The sequence below is a fragment of the Rhinoderma darwinii genome, chromosome 5, assembly GCF_050947455.1.
Source record: "Rhinoderma darwinii isolate aRhiDar2 chromosome 5, aRhiDar2.hap1, whole genome shotgun sequence".
In the NCBI taxonomy this organism is placed as follows: Eukaryota; Metazoa; Chordata; class Amphibia; order Anura; family Rhinodermatidae; genus Rhinoderma; species Rhinoderma darwinii.
The window spans coordinates 306,608,021-306,627,908 of NC_134691.1; the positions used below are offsets into that span (position 1 = coordinate 306,608,021).

General features: G+C 39.2%; 1 protein-coding gene across 1 annotated transcript in view; it reads right to left on the reverse strand.

Moving 5' to 3' along the window:
* Window positions 1-19,888, reverse strand: part of PTPRN2 (protein tyrosine phosphatase receptor type N2) — a 721,223-nt gene that overhangs the window by 423,509 nt on the left and 277,826 nt on the right. The gene's annotated exons all lie outside the window — the stretch shown is intronic.

A 19,888-nucleotide genomic window follows, 5' to 3' on the forward strand; every position in this document is an offset into this window, starting at 1 on the left:
TCTTGAATAAACTCCCTTCTCTCATGGTGAAAGTAAATGAGAAGTTTATTTAGAAGTGAAGTTATAAAAAAAAGTTTATGAAAGAGTCCCAGAAAGAACAAAAGAAAACATGGCCACGTGAGAAGTTTATTTAGATGTCAGGTCACAGTAAAGAGTTCAAGAAAGGATCAAAATAAAACATGGCCACGTGAGATCTCCACAAACACACAGTAGGTTAGAGATCTGATCATAAAATCAAAAAAATTATCTTTAAAGCTAAATTCCTGGCAAGTACCATTAGGGAGTCTCATAACAAAATATCATCTGTCATTAAGAATTAACCCAAGTAACACGTCGGCAATTTACAAAGAATTATGTTGTTTAGGGAACCAGCTCTGTCTCTAGTTAGTTTGGCAATAACTCAGAATGACCTTGTTGGGCTGGTGAGGAGGCCAGCTGTCCGATATTCAGAGAATACGGTTTAAGAACAAACAAGTTTATATAAAGTACATTTCAGAGGCAAAGTATACATATATGTAGCATATACATGGGATATCGGCAGTTGATTATTAGCAAAAGATACAATGATAATTTTTCTTTATTAGGTCCCTCTTTTGGTTATTACATAGACACCTTCATCAGAATACAATGATTGCTTGCTGCTCTTAGGAACTCTTAAGAGTATACTGATGGCAAATACACATAAAAACGTGGCAAGCTATACCTAGTTATAACAGTTTATGAAATGGCGCAGACAAAGACGCTATGTCCCATAATATACTGATACGTGGAGGTTCAACCTCAGAAATCCCCACCAATCCTGAGGACAAAGAGACAAAAGTATTTTCTCCTGCACAGTGACATTCCCAGAAAGCCACTGCAAAAGGAATGACGATACAGAGCCGGAGACTCTGTTAACATTAGCATCATGGCTTCCATTGTAAACGAAGCCATCACAGGTTAGACAGATCCCTTTTTAAAAGGGTTGAAATAAATCCTGATGGATCCCATTGACTAATAATAGAGTTTGTCAGGTCTCTGTCAAGTTTATGTATTTTTTACTGGCGCAAGAATAGTGCTGGAGTCTCTGCTATTATTGCCGTCATAAAGTAACATAAACCAGATGGAGTGGAGACTAGCGGCAATGATGAATAATTGAAGCACATGAATGGAAACAAAGATTGTCACTTGATTCACTTCTAGTGCATCCCATCCACCATCCCATTTTTGTGTTTCACATTTAGAATGAAAAAAAGAATTTGGACGTAAATAAAGCGCATCTGTCACTAAAATGCTATTTTCCTGTGGCTTTGGTGCAATCATTATTGATTAATATGAAAAATATATTCTGCTCTATGTGACATAAGGTGCCCATACACATTAGATGAACATCGTCCGAATCTGCCGATTTTGGCGTGACCAGCCAACCATTTATTGTGAATTCTTTGTTCTTACAAGAGATAAGCCACTGCCAATAGTGTGTGGAAGTAGCTTATTCCCCTCTCCCCTTTGAGTCCACACGCACTCTTGGCAACGTGCACCAACAGCCTTTAGACTCATTCAGACACAAGCCGACCTTGTAGACTCATTCACTTCAATATGAAAGTTACAGGAAAATGTCAAAACAAGACACAAAGAAAACAAATCATGTAACTGAATGTCCACAAGAGAATATATCAAACTAATAGAGATTAAGCCCCAATAAGTAACTGATAAAGGAAATTTTAGAGCCTAGCCCTACCTGTACCATGTGTCCTTCCTGTTAACGATTATAGAGATAAAACTTAATTTGACTTAGAGCCATAATAAACATTCTGCTATCATTCCATTCTTGATTTTGATATGTTTATATCTCCCATTATATAATGGCAGGTAAAATTATAATCTATTTATGGCTCAATCTTTTAACAGAACCACAATAAAATGTATGTGCAGATTTTTAACACTAGTGTATAATAAAGTAATCAAAATATATCAGGATATAAACAGATAAAGATACAAACGAATATCCGAGGCTCATGATCAATATCTCATCTCTGGTACGGCAGATGGAACATTTGTTTCCTTTAGACCTTTAACAACAAGTTTTTACTATACAAGTAAATTACGTGCTCATTTCTACATGCCTTAAATGATCCCTGGTGTGCAATGTTTTCATTACGCTATGTGAAGAATTATTTGTTAGGTTGATTATACCCTCTAGTGGAAAAAGGAAGTCTAGAATCGAATTTGTCAATAAGTGCACATCCGTTTATCTACCAGTATAAAAACCATATAGCGAAAACTGACATTTATAAGTAAAATAATTTTTTCAATTAGAATGACTATAGAGTATACATAGAGGGTATTTACCTATCTCGGAATCTTTCATGTATTAATGTAAACAATAGAATTACAATGGATTTAATGATGCTTTTTTTTTTTACACTGATTAACAGATATGGACTCTCTTAAAGGGTTGTATCATTATGACAATCTCTGTCCATATGCCCTATTAGGGTATTCTAGAAGGGGGTTTCCCATGCGGTACCACCGTTTATGATTTTGTAAGAGTGGCTCTTGCTCTGGCGGACTTAAGCCATCCATACATCACATGGACAGCCATTAACTGGCCACTATTTAATACTGCATTCAAGTCGGGCTTTTCTTAGTGAAATTAGCTGTTTGCGGACATGTCAGAAGCCCACTCCCATGTGAAATGGATTGCTTATGGCAGTGGCGTAACTACCGATGTAGCAGCCATAGCTTCTGCTACGGGACCCGCAGCATGAGGGGGCCCGTGACGCCCGCTGACACGCCCCCCCATGCCTGGTGGCACCGCTAGTAGCCGTTATGGCTGCTACAGCGATAGCGATGCCACTACAGGGCCCACGCCACCCGGGCCTCTTCATGCCTGGTTGCATCGCTAGCGACAGCCACATTCACTTGTATCTGCGTCCTCTGGACTTAGATACAAATGAATATTATAGGCTGCTGCTGCCTCTCTGGGGGGGCAGCGGTGCCATTGAAACCACCCGCCGCCACTCCCTCTTGCACTAATTGTACCTGCGTCTATAGAACGCAGGTAAAAATACATGCGTAAGCACTGAATGGCCGGGCACATTCCGTGCCCGACCATTCAGCGCCTTACAGAATGACGCTGACTGGCAGGGCGAAATGACTTGCCCCGCCAATCAGCGCCTCTCAACGATGCTAGCGGTGCAATGACGTCATCGTGCCTCTTCCAGTGTTGAAAGGCACCAATTGACGGGGCAAGTCATTCTGCCTTGCCAATCAGTGCCTTTCAACAATGCTAGCGGCGCGGTGACGTAATAGTGCCACTTGAGTCGTTCAGCCCCTGAAGACCTGCTCAGAAGAGAGCAGGTCTGACAGTCACCAGACGGCGCGGGAAGGGGAACATGTGAGTATGTAGAGTTTTTTTTATTCTAACAAAACTGTGACTGGCATTATCTACAAGGGGGCTCTATCTACGGGGGGTCTATATGTGGGGATGTGGAGCACTATATACAGAGCAAGCTATATGTAGGGCACTATCTACAGGGGTGGGCTATATGTGGGACACTATATACAGGGGTGGGCTATATGTGGAGCAATATCTATAGGGGGAGCTATTTGTAGGGCACTATCTACAGGGGTGGGCTATATGTGGGACACTATATACGCTGGTGGGTTACCTGTGGGTCACTATATACAGGGGGCTATATGTAGGGCACTGTCTACAGGGGTGGGCTATATGTGGGATACTATATACAGGGGGAGCTATATGTGAGGCACTATCTACAGAGGTCGCCTATATGTGGAGCACCTTCTATAGGGGGCACTATATGTAAGGCAGCACGGTGGCTCAGTGAGTCCATATGTGGGCACTATATACAGGGGGCTGTATGTGGGGCACTATATACAGGGGCTTCTATGTAGGGCACTATATACAGAGGCCCTATGGGGATCACTATCTACAGGGGGGCTATTGGGGCACCATCTACATGGGGCACAGTGTGTGTGTGTGTGTGTGTGTGTGTGTGTGTGTGTGTGTGTGTGTGTGTGGGACACAGTGTATGGTATTATTATAATCAGGGGCACATTTATATTTCTATTATAATTAGAGGTGCAGTGTATGGCGCTATAATATTTAGGGGTGTTGGGAATTTTATTTTCGGTTATGGGTGGAGAGATGTTTTAAAAGTGAGAAGCTGAAGACATCTGAGCAAAAAACTGTAGAAATGGGCTAAGGCCGGAAGAAATCATCATAGAGGTCTGGACCGGATGGAGAAGAAAAAAGAAGACTAGAATCTGAGACATCACTTAATGTAAATGTTTATTCTGCCTCTAATCAGTAATGTAGTCACTGTATGATCTGAAGCGAGATAATGGGTGGTTTGATTATGATATGATTTTTTTTACCATTGTTCAGGACATGCTGGGAGCTGTAGTATTACGCCATACAAACTTTTACGGCAGGGGTTGCACAAAATTGAGCTGTATTTGTTCTGGTGCTGTATATATGTACTGAGCTTTGTTCTGGCACTGTATTTATGCACTGAGCTTTTCTCTGGTGCTGTATGTATGTACTGAGCTTTGTTCTGGTGCTGTATATATGTACTGTGCTAGCTTCTGGTGTTGTATTTATGTACTGAGCTTTGTCCTGGTGCTCTATTTATGTACTGAGCTTTGTTCTTGCACTGTATTTATGCACTGAGCTTTTCTCTGGTGCTGTATATATGTACTGAGCTTTGTTCTGGTGCTGTATATATGTACTGTGCTAGGTTCTGGAGTTGTATTTATGTATTGAGCTTTGTTCTGGTGCTGTATATCTGTATTGAGCTTTGTTCTGGAGTTGCAATTATGTACTGACCTTGATTCTGGGTCTGTATTTATGTACTGAGCTTTGTTCTGGTGCTGTATATATGTACTGAGATTTGTTCTGGTGCTGTATATATATACTGAGCTTGGTTCTGGTATTGTATATATGTATTGAGCTTTGTTCTGGTACTGTGTATATGTACTGAGCTTGGTTCTAGTGCTGTATTTACAGTGAAGGAAATAAGTATTTGATCCCTTGCTGATTTTGTAAGTTTGCCCACTGTCAAAGACATGAACAGTCTACAAATTTTAGGCTAGGTTAATTTTACTAGTGAGAGATAGATTATATTTAAAAAAAAACAGAAAATCACATTGTCAAAATTCTATAAATTTATTTGCATTGTGCACAGAGAAATAAGTATTTGATCCCTTTGGCAAACAAGACGTAATACTTGGTGGCAAAACCCTTGTTGGCAAGCACAGCAGTCAGACATTTTTTGTAGTTGATGATGAGGTTTGCACACATGTTAGATGGAATTTTGGCCTACTCCTCTTTGCAGATCATCTGTAAATCATTAAGATTTCGAGGCTGTCGCTTGGCAACTCGGATCTTCAGCTCCCTCCATAAGTTTTCGATGGGATTAAGGTCTGGAGACTGGCTAGGCCACTCCATGACCTTAATGTGCTTCTTTTTGAGCCACTCCTTTGTTGCCTTGGCTGTATGTTTCGGGTCATTGTCGTGCTGGAAGACCCAACCGCGAGCCATTTTTAATGTCCTGGTGAAGGGAAGGAGGTTGTCACTCAGGATTTGACGGTACATGGCTCGATCCATTCTCCCATTCATGCGGTGAAGTAGTCCTGTGCCCTTAGCAGAGAAATACCCCCAAAACATAATGTTTCAACCTCCATGCTTGACAGTGGGGACGGTGTTCTTTGGGTCATAGGCAGCATTTCTCTTACTCCAAACACGGCGAGTTGAGTTAATGCCAAAGAGCTCAATTTTAGTCTCATCTGACCACAGCACCTTCTCCCAATCACTCTCAGAATCATCCAGATGTTCATTTGCAAACTTCAGACGGGCCTGTACATGTGCCTTCTTGAGCAGGGGGACCTTGCGGGCACTGCAGGATTTTAATCCATTACGGCGTAATGTGTTACCAATGGTTTTCTTGGTGACTGTGGTCCCAGCTGCCTTGAGATCATTAACAAGTTCCCCCCGTGTAGTTTTCGGCTGAGCTCTCACCTTCCTCAGGATCAAGGATACCACACAAGGTGAGATTTTGCCTGGAGCCACAGATCGATGTCGATTGACAGTCATTTTGTATGTCTTCCATTTTCTTACTATTGCACCAACAGTTGTCTCCTTCTCACCCAGCGTCTTACTTATGGTTTTGTAGCCCATTCCAGCCTTGTGCAGGTCTATGATCTTGTCCCTGACATCCTTAGAAAGCTCTTTGGTCTTGCCCATGTTGTAGAGGTTAGAGTCAGACTGATTAATTGAGTCTGTGGACAGGAGTCTTTTATACAGGTGACCATTTAAGACAGCTGTCTTTAATGCAGGCACCAAGTTGATTTGGAGCGTGTAACTGGTCTGGAAGAGGCTGAACTCTTAATGGTCGGTGGGGGATCAAATACTTATTTCTCTGTGCACAATGCAAATAAATATATATAATTTTGACTATGTGATTTTCTTTTTTTTTTTTTTTATATAATCTATCTCTCACTGGTAAAATTAACCTAGCCTAAAAATTCTAGACTGTTCATGTCTTTGACAGTGGGCAAACTTACAAAATCAGCAATGGATCAAATACTTATTTCCTTCACTGTATGTACTGAGATTGGTTCTTGTGCCGTGTGTGTATATATATATATGTATGAGCTTGGTTCTGATGCTGTAATTATATAGGATATATTTATAATAACAAAATTGCAGGGCAGGTGGAATTGTTTTCAATTCATTGTATATATATTGGGAACCTATCATGTAGTTTTAACCCACCATGCAGTAATACATGACCTGACAATATTTCAAAATGTATATTTTTTCCAGATGCAGCAAAATCTATAAAATCAACGTCTAAAACGGCGCACACTATGTGCTAATTATTCATTAAAGGGTCAAAGGGCGGTGCCGCTATCCTGAAGAGTGACATAGTCGTGCCTCCAAACCCACCTTTCCATTGTTTGATTGACATCTCCCTGGTTGGTACAACTCTCTCGGATGCGCCATTGCCGTGTACTACTTGGGCACGCACCTTGCAGCGAGGTGTACTCTGCCCGGCTTCATCGCTGCACCGCGCATGCCAGAGGAGTACAAGGCAACAGTGCATCCGTAAGTGTTTGAGGAGGCTGGTAGTGATGTAGAATAGCCAGGGGAATGTCAATCAAAATCTGGGGGCGCCATTTCAATTTTCACCTAAGGCAGCAGAAAAGCAGCTAGATTCGGCCCTGAGGCTGCAGGCCACCCTAGGCCTGCAGCCTATAACGTGCTGGGAAGACTCCCTGCACAGGCCGGCGTGATGATGTCACTGCATCACGCTAGTCTGCGCATGTGTCCCGGCCGGAGCCTGTGCAGCGCTCCATCCATCACAAGAACGGGCGCATGGTAAGTACAATATATATTTTTTGGGGGGAGGCTGTGTGCCACTTTATACAAGGGGGGAGCAGGGTGGCACTATATACAAGGGGGGAGCAGGGTGGCACTATATTCAAGGGTGGAGATGGGTGGCACTATATACAAGGGGGAGCAGGGTGGCACTATATACAAGGGGGGCAGGGGGGCACTATATACAAGGGGGGAGAAAGGTGGCACTATATACTAGGGGGGCTGTGTGGCACTATACACACAGGGGAGCTGTGTGGCACTATATACAAGGGGCTGTTTAGCACTACTAAGGGGGGCTGTGTGGCACTACTTATGGGGGATGTGTGGCACTATCTACTAGGGGGGCTGTATGGCAGTATTTACAAGGGGAGGGCTGTGGAGCTATCTACAGGGGGCTGTGTGTGGTGCAATCTACAGGGGTCTGTGTGTAGCACTATCTACTAAGGGGGCATGTGTTGCACTATCTACTAAGGGTGGGCTGTGTGGCACTATATACAGGGAGTGCTGTATGGTGCTATCTACACTGGGGCATTAATGGCGATATCTACAGGGGGGCCGTATGGCACTATCTACAAGGGGGAGGTGAGGGGCGCGATCTACAAGTGGGGTGTGACACTGTCTACAGAGGGGGCTGTATAGCACTGTCTACAGGGGGGCTGAATGGCACAATCTACAGGGGCACTATCTATGAGGGGGGCTGTATGTGGCACTTAGGGGGGGGCAGCCAACAGTTTGCTATGGGGTTCAGTCTTTCCTAGTTACGACCCTGGTTTATGGTGTGAAAACCATTTTAAAAAAGTACTCCAGATTTTTTTTTCCACTCACTTTTTGCACTCATTTGCAATTGTAATGTAGTGTAATGTAGTGAAGTGTATTGACTTACCTGGTGCTGTATTTCTCGGGCTGCCGTGGGGTTTTGTGATCTGTACTCTGACACCCCAAATCCTACAGCGTCTACTGTAGGAGTCGGATGTCAGTTTATTAATACAAGTGCATGAGACTCACATTGAGGTTTTCATAGACTTGCATTGAGAGCCTGACTTCCAGTACCGACAGTAGATGCTCTAGAATACACGGAGTCAGAATGAAGATCACATGACTCCACGGTGGTCCGGAACGGAGCGGCATCTCGTGAAATACAGCACCAGGTAAGTCAAAACACATTACATTAATTTGTAAACGGGGGGGGGGGGAGAGAACAAACTCGGAGTACTTCTTTAATGTCTTAAAGTGAAAACAACCCTTTATGGCGTTATGTATATTCCTTAAAAATTAAAGGACAAGATACTTGAGCACATATCTACATACACCCTTCAAACTAAATTATTAATGAAACAAGCAACTGGTTTGGTAGTCATATGATCAGATAAATGAAAATCCTCTCTTTGCAGTCAATGCTTTTGACATTATTGTTTCTGAAAGGCAGAATTAATAAGTCAGCTTCTAGACAACATTGGCACCATATAGAAAAAGGACTCTTCAAACACCTTTGTGACAAGGTTATTGCAAATTACCAGACTGGGAATGGATACATGGGAATGTCCAAGTCAGGGACCATTGGGACCAGTAAATAGATCAGGAGTGGTAAGAAGTGCCTTGCTCTGAATATTTTTTCACGTCGATTATTTCAAAATATATGTATACATAAATAAAGTATACAATCAATGGAAGGAACCTCCATTTTTTTTTCTCATGTGGTGTGTTCATTTGTTCCTTGCATCAACTACACGTATTTTTAACTATTAACTAATTGGTTGGGAGTGTCTATTTAAAGTGATGTATTGCACATTTTTTTGTATACTATGACTAAGGGGTAGAGCACCCTGAAACACGTAATATACCTTTTTTTACTATGCACGGTGAACTTTACGTGCCTAAGTGTTTAAACTTCATTTTTAAGTGGCTTTAAGTCCTGGACAACTCGTTGCTTTTACTAATAAATTATGGAAAATACAAGACCAACTTCTACAACTCCATTTTACTAAAATGATCAAACCAGCTCACACATACTGGAGATTAAAGGGTACAAAACACAGTGTGTGTAAGAAAAGATGGTAGCTCAAAATCCAAACTTAGATTTCCAAGCTCTCCATAGTATCTCTCCTGGTCAAGAATGAGCAAGCAATTGCTGTAGCGCTGGCTAATATATTTATTATGTATTTATGTATGAAGTGATCAATGGGATTCTTAGAGATTGGGGAATTGACATTGGTGTTAGCACCTCTGGGATGTACAGCTGTGACCTCCTGCTGCAATGCCTCTGCCTGTTGTGTGAGGCTGAGAGAATAATCACTTCAAGGATATTCTTAGAGAATGGCAGGAGAACAGTCCAGAATATAAAGAAGGGTGTTATATAAAGAAGAGCAGCACTGTATAAATACACAGACAAAGGGGACATAGAAAAAAAGCATTCAATACACAGTAACAATAAAACTTTGTTCTCTACATTTGACTCATCATAATATACACACATGCAAACTATATGTTACAGTTCAGCTCCTATGGCGTCTACATGGCGTGCACTAGGATAAGCCATAAGCCTGGAAATCCTTATCTGGATATTTTTCCATAAATATCCACTTAGAAATATAAATATAATAATGGGATATTTTCAAATAATTAACCCAATCGACTCTTCGTTACTTCATTTAACAGATACTGGTGTTGTAAAGCTCACAACCTCTGATGACCATCACTACTGATTCCATAGGGGTCACACACAGTTAGCATACAAATCTTCACTAATAGGCAATTATATACCTCATGCACTACCTTCCTCCTACTGTTCTGCCTGCCAAAGGTGCCAAAGTAGTTATGGAAGTTCTGTAATTCTGGCATTTAATTGTGGTAAAGCTATAAGTTACTCACTGATAGGGGCACAAAGCAATGCATGGCATTATGGAAAAAGTAATATATTTTATAATAAGACGTGACTATCATCAGTAATATAAGAAATTATGTAACTATATGAGGTCTGGTGTAACAGTTAGTACATACAAGAAAACTCCACTGTAGCATTACTGTATATTCAGTATGTACAACATTCCACTGTTTAAATCTACATAACATAATGAATATCTTTGCCGATTCGATTTTTTAAAATGTATCGTGTACTACCTATTAATTGTTTAATGTCTTATCCTATGCCTGACAGACTACATCAGCAATATCATTAGTGCAATATGAACTACTGCAATAGGATTTCCAGTCCTACCAGAAAATTCACCATTTATGCTTTAGATATCATAATCGAAATCACTCAACCAAAGGTCCTAGGGCATATATATATACACGTCCCAGAGGACGTTCTCTATTGGCCAGAGTGAGGACTCAGGGCAGCCATATAAAAGATGGACGCCTATTCATTTCAATGGGAGCCATGTAATACTGCAACTTTTAATGCCAATAATAGTTGATCACCAGATGGGATTGAATAGTCTTGGACTGTTTCAATGGTCAATATAGACAAGAACAATCCTTCTAAGATCCATGATACAAGAACATTAATCCATTTGTTTATATGTTTTTACTAAAGATTTTTTAAAGTCTTTCTATTCTTAGCTGTGGTATATTAGAGACCACCAGATTAAAGGCAGATAGACCGCCAAGTATGCAAAACATGAGCAAAGGAAACTGAACAGGCAAATCTATATAAATCTATTTTAAGAGAATCAGCCAGTATTTTTACTCCCGCTTGTATTCCATATTTAGGATAGGACAACTGCACCTAGTGAAGTAGATGAAATACTTATTTAGGCTATAGCTATTGAAAGCTAAATTTGTCTAAAGTCCTTAAGATGGGGAGAACTGAAACATTTTCTATACGGAGACCAGACTTCACGCACCATGGAGCAGCTTCTTGACGTCGGATCGAATGAAAGTTAAGAATAGATGTCTGTAGTTATCTAGATTGTGGTAGAGTATCAACACATATATAAAGCTGCCAGCCAGTTTGAGTTATCCCTACGGCTTCCAATCACTCCTTCATGTGTTCACATTTATTACAGCACCGGGGGATGTCATAATCAATCAGCATGATGAAGTGGAAAGACGGAAAACCGGTTTAGCGTTTAGGTTGAGTGCATTTAATCCACTGGCTGATTAGCTATTTGAGGTGTGAGAGGGTAAACACTGCAAGAGCGCTACAGAAACCAGAACGCCACGATCTGACATGTTGACTTATAACGCAACCCACATGGGTATCAGTGGCCTATGACAAGTTTATCCGTTCTGCAGGATATTGTATCGTATAACTTAGTGGAACAAATATGCCAGATATTTACGGTGACACCTCTTTACAGCTCAGTGGGTTTCTGATATTCTTCACCATCTCAAAAATATGCAGATGGAATGTATTTATGTTTATTACTGATGGCACAATGACACTTCAGAAATATTTTTCACATACCATGGAAGAGACATTGTTATAGACAATGGATCTTTCTATTTTATGACATAGGTGACATAGACAGACAAATGTAAAAATGTGCTATGATTATTTCTTACATTTAGGAAATTTAGGTTTTAAATTCTAAATTGAATCTTCTAGTAAAAATAGCAAAGAAAAAAAATCTAAGAAATCTGCATTAAACATAGGGTTCATGTGATTAAACTAACTAAATACTAAATGGAAAATGTGAGTTTGCCTGTTTTGTGCATTTTGTGGTCTGCTAGAAAGTTTTGATCTGTGATGGTGTACAAATGAATCTATTTAATATATCTTTAAGATATCTAGAGCTAACAATTACCCACATAATCTCACAAAAGCAAAATGCTTCTAATGCTGTCCAACCTACTCTTAATTTGGTGAAGTCATCTCCAGTAGGTACTATGTAAGTAGCTTGTGGCCCTTTCACTTCTTGTGTAAAGTTCTGTAGACATGTTCTTTCAGCTTGATCTAATTTAGGCTCTCTTTACACTATGAATTTGTTTTGCATACCCCTTTAGAGTGTGATGCCAACCATGCAACTGTATTCCTATACACATGCTATTGACTTCCACTGTCAAAAAAAGTTATTGGAAAGTGTAGTTGACTACACTTTCAATACAGTTAAAAAAGATATGCTGAAGCACACTCTTTTGGTATAGCTATTAAAGTCTCTAGTCCTGGCCAAAAGTTTTGAGACTGACACAAATTTTGGTTTTCACAAATTTTGGTTTCCACAAAGTTTGGTGGTTCAGTTTTAATAGTGGCTATTTGCATTAACTCTAGATTGTTATGAAGAGTGATCAGATGAATTGCAATTAATTGTAAAGTCATTCCTTGCCATGAAAATAAACTTAATCACAAAAAAAACAATTTCCACTGTATTTCAGCCCTGCCACAAAATGACCCTGGCTAACATAATTTAAGTGATCTTCTTGTTAGCTCAGGAAAAACTGTTAACGAGGACAAGGCAGCTAATATCACTGTGTCATGCTGATTGATTATACGAGCAGACTGGTTGCTTTAAAAGGGGGATGGTGCTTGAAATCATTGTCTTCTTCTGTTAACCATGGTTACCTCCACTGAAAGTTGTGCAGTCATCATTGCTTTGCATGAAAAGGGCTTTACAGGCATGGGCATTGCTGCTTGTAAGATTGCCCCTAAATCAACCATTTATCGGATCATCAAGAACTTCAAGGAGAGAGGTAAAAGTGCTTTGAAGAAGGCTTCAGGGTGCCCAATAAAGTCCAGCAAGTGGCAATACCGTCTCCTAAAGAGGATTCAGCTACAGGATTGGTTCAACACCGGTGCAGAGCTTGTTCAGGAATGGCAGCAGGTAGTTGCCAGTGCATCTGCACGTACAGTGAGGCAAAGGGTTTTGGAGGCTGGCCTGGTGTCAAGGGCAGCAAAGAAGCCACTTCTCTCCAAGAAAAACATCATGAACAGACTGAAATTCTGCAGGAAGTACAGGGATTGGACTGCAGAGGACTGGGGTCAAGTTATTTTCTCGAATGAAGTCCCCTTCAGACTGTTTGGGACATCTGGAAGAATAATTGTCCGGAGAAGAAAAGGTGAGCGCTGCCATAAGTCCTATGTCATGCCAACAGTAAAGACAACCACACCAGAAAGTTGTCCCTAGATCACTAACTATGGATGATGGTGGTTTTCATATCATAGTAACAAAAATGTTCAAAAACGTTATCATTTTTTTTAGAGTAGATGGTGTCTGTACTTTTCCTCGACAACATCAGGAGAAAAAATAATTATCTTTTTATATTTAAAGTAAAGCTGTCATGTAGTGTTTCCTCATCCAAGCAGAGGTCAGATGAGGTAACAAACAATAGTATGGAAAATATGTAATGTATATGTATATTATGTGCCCTTTTCTATATAAGGTACAATTTTAATACCACATTTCTGAATACAATTGCCTATTCTCAACATTTCCAATTTATGGGAAATTTTACATATGGACTTGCGGATATAATACATTGTTCACACTGCACACATTCAGTATATAAACCAGGAAATGCTCCCAATGTACTGTATGCAAAACATATGTCCGTAGACCTCTATAGACAACACTTTAGAAAAGAGTGTCCTTTTGGCATATGTCTGTGCAGTATGTGTTGGCATACCATTTATTTACTTTATTTAAAAGCATGGCTGACAGCGCATTTCAATACAATCGAATCCCACACACAAATATATACCACTCACTACCCGGTTTCATTTTTTTACAATAGGAGTTATTTGCTGAAATATTAAATTGAATGGAATGCAGTTGTGTGTGTCCGGGCCATACATTAAGCATATATACGTTGGGAGATTTTCATTTTATATGTTGCCCAAATGTGCACTACGTACGCAGTGTAAATAGAGATTCTATAAATAGATTAAATGCAATATATACTACAGATATAAGGCAATTATACCATAGCAATCTTTGAAAGACATTTCTTTTTGTCACATTCCCTCCCTCCTAATAGAGTAGATTAATATAATGATCAACCAAGATAAAAAAAAAAAAGTATTGACTGAGACCATATTCAAGAGAAGATGGACAAACATTCATTAAAATTAATGAAAGAGCCAGTCAATTTCTAAAAATAGATACAGTGCTTTATGTGCATGCCTTTCCAGGCTCTGGAATAGCTTATTTCTGTCTAGTGAGGACAGATGCAAGACGTCAATTTCAATCAATCACCGCAAACAGAATTTAAATCCATGATTACGTTTATAGGCAGCAGTTTATCATCCTGAAAAGATCCCATCCAAAATTTATACTACACAAATTACCATTTAATTTCTTTACACTATGGCGCATTTATGGGTATTACAACTTTGATGAAGGGAATTAATTTAATTGTGATTTAAGGCCGTTTGGCTATCATGCCCAAAAATCATAAGGCATCACAAATGCTAAGGAGGCTATATTTTGTTTTAATGGTCATGCCTAGTAGTGCCAACACCTACACTTCTTCAGTCCTCGTCCGCTATCAATCACCACGGGCTATACAGTGGCCTGTAATTAGATGATCAAATCCTAACCACGCTCATTTTAAGTCTGCTTGCATAATTACATGAGCATGCTAATGTCGTTTTAATGGTCTTTAATGATCTAATAAGGAATAATGGATATTATTTGACAGCTACACAGCCATTAACAAAACATATTAAGAAGAAGTAGTATTTCTATCACATACAACGCATATATTTTAATCAATTGCCATAACAAGTTACAGAGATGCTAAGTTTTGACTCTGAGTAAAATATATTTTTTGCGTTTCAACGATTTGAACTGGAATTTTTGGGTAAAATCAAAAAGATTGAAGTTACAATAGAGTGAATAAAATTCCGAATTGTTCCAATTTTTCTATAAAGTACATCCATAACCTCATAAAAGCATACACGACTAAATTCACTCATACATTATACAATATCACAAAATTATTAAAAGAAAGAGGTAAGGAATATAAAAGAGCAGTGGTAAATGTAAACTTCCACATTATACCCCCCTGTTCAGGCTGCAACAATTATATGGTGATAACCCTAGAGCATTACAAGAATTCAAATGATATCAATAAATGAATGTTTTGAAGTCAGAAGACAGAAAAAAAGGATGGAAAATGAAGGTGGAGAGACGTCCAGCAGAAGAAATGTTATAATCATGTTACATTACTACTACAAAAAGAAGAAAAAGGAACTGAATTTGAAGGTACAACATCAACTAATTATTATTTTTTTAAGACTAAGAGATTTAAGACTATTTACAAAGTTACTTCATTTTCCATTTTAGGTGCACAGTGCACCTAAAAAGGAAAATGAAGTAACTTTGTAAGTAGTCTTAAATATCTTATATTTTTGTTTACAGCTTTTATGCAGACCTTTGTGTCTCCATGGTAACAGACAACAAACAAACTATGTTTTACGTCCAGAAAAACCGCAGTAGAAGACTGATGTAGTCAAGTGGATGATATTTCCAAAATCTCATCCAACATGCTGCTGAACATTTTCCGCACAGATAATCCACAGAATGCTCATTCTGTTTCGGATGTTCACCCTTTCCAATGTAGCAGTGGTAAAATCCACAGTGAATCCGAAGCAAAATTCGCAATAATATACGCACATAACAAGTGCAGATTTTACAAAATATTTGCGGTGGAAAAATCTGCAACAATCCGCTACGTGTGTAGGTACCCTCATAGTGTTATGGGACGCTTAAAGGAGTTTTCTCATAATGATCCTTTATCACCTATCTCTGTCAGCCCCATAGAAAGTGAATGGAGCGGTGGCCGAGCATGCGCAGTACTGCTTAATTCACATAGGGCACTCGGGGACCACCATGCGGTCGGACCCCAACCGATCAGACATTTATCACCTATTCTGTGGGTAGGTGATAAATAATCATTATGAGAAAACCCCTTTAAGCAGTGAAGTCATCAAAAGCTCCAAATGGTTGGCTGTAAGATCCATCACAATATCAAAAAAAATGGCAGAAGTGGGCAAGGAGTCCTGCCTGTACTGGAGCATGCAGAGTACAATGTTATAACGACTTTAATTTCCACAAACAGGTCAGGTTTTTACTGTCTATTTTATTATTCTACAAACACAATTCCATTCCATAGTGAATAGAAAAGCAGACAATTGTTTCATTGAGGCCTAGCCCTTTGGCATAATATCTTCCACTCCACACTAGTTCTCATTTTGCAATATTACATCATTAATTTTATCTTTCCTGCCTTCTGGATGAGGATAAGTTTTCAAGCAGTGTTATTAGAAAGATGCCGTGACAGTGATAGTCTATGTTTAGCCATAGGCTAAAAAGTATTAACCATTGGTTTGGGCAGATTATTAGAGCTGTAAACAAGATTAGGGCGTATAATATAATTTGTGATGCAATAATAAAAGGCAATCCATCTCATATGAATGTACAGCTTGCCATTTTTTATTCTTATATAGGTTCACTAATATCTGCTACTGACATCAAGCGCTGTTTGGTGCTACAAAGGGTAGTTCCAGCAAATACGTCATGAAAATTGAATTTTCCACATTTCAGGATTATTTGGTTGCGTTTCTGCAGCTCGAATCCTTGTTTAGAACTTAAGTACAATTTATATTATTCTTTAAATATGATGCATGAGTATTAACACATGAGAGCATCTTAACAATTCATGAAGAATTTACGCAATTTCATAAAATGTTAGTATTGTGTAATTATTACAGGTTATCAGGAAGTTTTTAAAACATTGCAATAATATAAAAATCAGATGTTTGTTAGGTGTTAACCATTTTACATAAATTAAAACCAAGTAGTTCTCAGCTGTCAGCAAGAAGTCTGTAAAAAAGAAAACTTAAGTGCAATGTATTGCAAGTTATATAACCTTAGGCTCTGCTCACATCACATTCTAGGTATACTTTCGACTCGCGGTGCACATGTTTGAAATGTGCTGCCAAACGTATGCACACTGTTTGCATAAAGGCTCGTTCACATCAGCGTCACCCTTCCGTTGATGAGTTCCACTAGACCTTTCCGTCAGAGGAACCCATCATCGGAAAGGCAAACGGAAACCATAGCTTCCGTTTGCATTACCATTGATTTCAATGGTAATTCTTCCATTGCAAAAGGTTTCGGTCTGTTTCAGTTCCGTAAGGTTTCAGTTTTTTGACGGAAACAATAGTGCAGTCGACTTTGCTATTGTTTCCATCCAAAAAACGTAAACCTTACGGAATGAAAACAAATGGAAACCATTTGCAACGGAAACATTACCATTGAAATCAATGGTAATGCAATTGGAAGCTATGGTTTACGTTTGTCTTTCCGTTGATGGGTTCCTCAGACGGAAAGTTCTAGCAGAGCCCATCAACGGAATGGTGAACACAGCTTAAATCTGCCAATGTAAAAACTGTTTACTGTGCTGTATACTTTTTTTGTGGGATCCCCTTGTATTGTTGGTACCATTACATCTTATGCATCAGTTATAATTATTTTCCTCCATATGGTATTATGTAAAAAATACTGAAAAGTTATGCTGTTTTAATATGGCTCTTTTCTCCAGTTAAAATACAGGATGGCCATAATAGCGGTAAATTTAGGCTTTGTTCGAATCTGCTTTCCACGCCGCTGTTGCAAATTTTGTAAAAATGTCAGAAAAAAAAGCACAGCAATCAGCCATGGGGGTCTATTGAGCGCTGTTGATGTCTGTCATGTGACAGATCCGGCACTACCGTTATTCTAGTTTTTCTGTTTCTCTACATGTAACATAAATATGGAAATAAGAACGCAGATGTGAACTTAGCCCTATATAATCCACCAAAAAATACACTACTTCCTATGCAGGATGGAAAGTCTTAATGCTGCATACAATTCTGTATACTATTTTAGTAGTGGCGTGAACTAAGCCTCATTAGAATACAAAACATATATCTAGAGATGAGCGAATCGATTCTACACTAATCTAAATGGCTACGAATTTCCCAAAAGTTTCACATTTTTGAAAATCTTTTGGAATTCGTCCCGTACAAATCGCTCAAAATGGCAATTGCCATATTACAGATCAAAAGAAGACAGAGAAGACCGGCGAGCTTCCCCATAATGCCTTGCAGGCAGCCCTCCCTCTATCACAGCCAACCATGAGGGGGTATAGATGTAAGTCACAGATGACTCAGTGGATGACAGTCATATGAGTCATAACCTCTATAAACAGTCCCATCAGAAAATGTGGCTGCAAATAGGTAGTGGATAAATGTCAGTGAGTGTGTTTTATAGTGGGGAAAAGAGAATAGATAGTTAGATCTGCAATAATTTGATAGAGAGATAGATTTTAGATAGAGATAGGAGTCTGTCAGTGTCATTGTGTTAGTTAGACAGGCAGCCATTGTTGTGAGTGGGTGCTGCTGCAGCTATACAATTTTTACATTAATTAGTGAATCACTCATCTTTATCACATCATTCACAAATCTTCACCAATATTATTCCTGGTGCTAATAGCGTGCTGCTGAATTCTGAAAGAGACGTCACGGACCACATGTGAAGAAGTCATTGCTTTTTCTAATACCACTGCATGTGTATAAACACAGACAGGCATCTGCGCCCTAAAGGAGACAATCTTTGGACCACTTAATAAAAAGCCATTGCTTTTTCCAGTACCAATGCGTATAAACGCCGGCAGGCATCTGCCCCCAAAAGGGAATCATTTTTGGACCATTATTTAAATTTAAAAAGCATAAAACATATGACAGTGCAGTGTGTTTTTAAACAGGCTGTTTGTTACCACCAGCTACCATCCATTTGCCCATAGCCATATATGTTGCTGTCACCTTGACATTACTAATGCTGTCTTGGCATTAAAGAGCTTGAAAGGGGTTGGATACAGTTCCAGAAGACCTCAGAGTGTCATACACAACTTTTCGGGCAAGCTAAGCACTATCGATTTGCGTCTAATTTACTTGGACTAAGTTGAATAGGACCCAAACGAATTTCTGGAAATTCGCTCATTTCTACACACATCCCATTGACTTATCATGGGGCCCATTAGGTTTCCGTTGCAGACTGGCACTGCAGATTATTATTGCAAACAAAATACTGGAAGACCAGACGGAAGCAGCATTACGCCAGTGTGAACAGAGACATAGTTGTTAGAACTAAATCACAATTAAACCTGTGGAAATAATTAATGTTACGTAAACTGTGCATAGTATATACTTGACATTACAATACATAGTGGTTGATATACAAGAAACCCCATTCTGTTCTTTCTTACTAAAAGTGTATTTCTCATTTTATTTCTGTTTGATTTGTATCTTATTAATAAAATTACAAGCTGCTAGAATTCTGTATGCTAACGCTTTCTATATTCCTGTGGATCTGTTGAAATGTTAGAACCTTCTGCAAGTTTCTTCTGAAATCATAAAATAATATAGCATTATTCATCAAATAGAATATATCTAAGTACGGTATATCTTTAACTACACGACTTTCTTTACTAAAGTTTACTTAGAAAAAGCCTTGAAATCCATGTAATTTGGTCTTCTCTCCACGATGTAAGTACAATTTTACTAGAAGAGGATTGTGAATA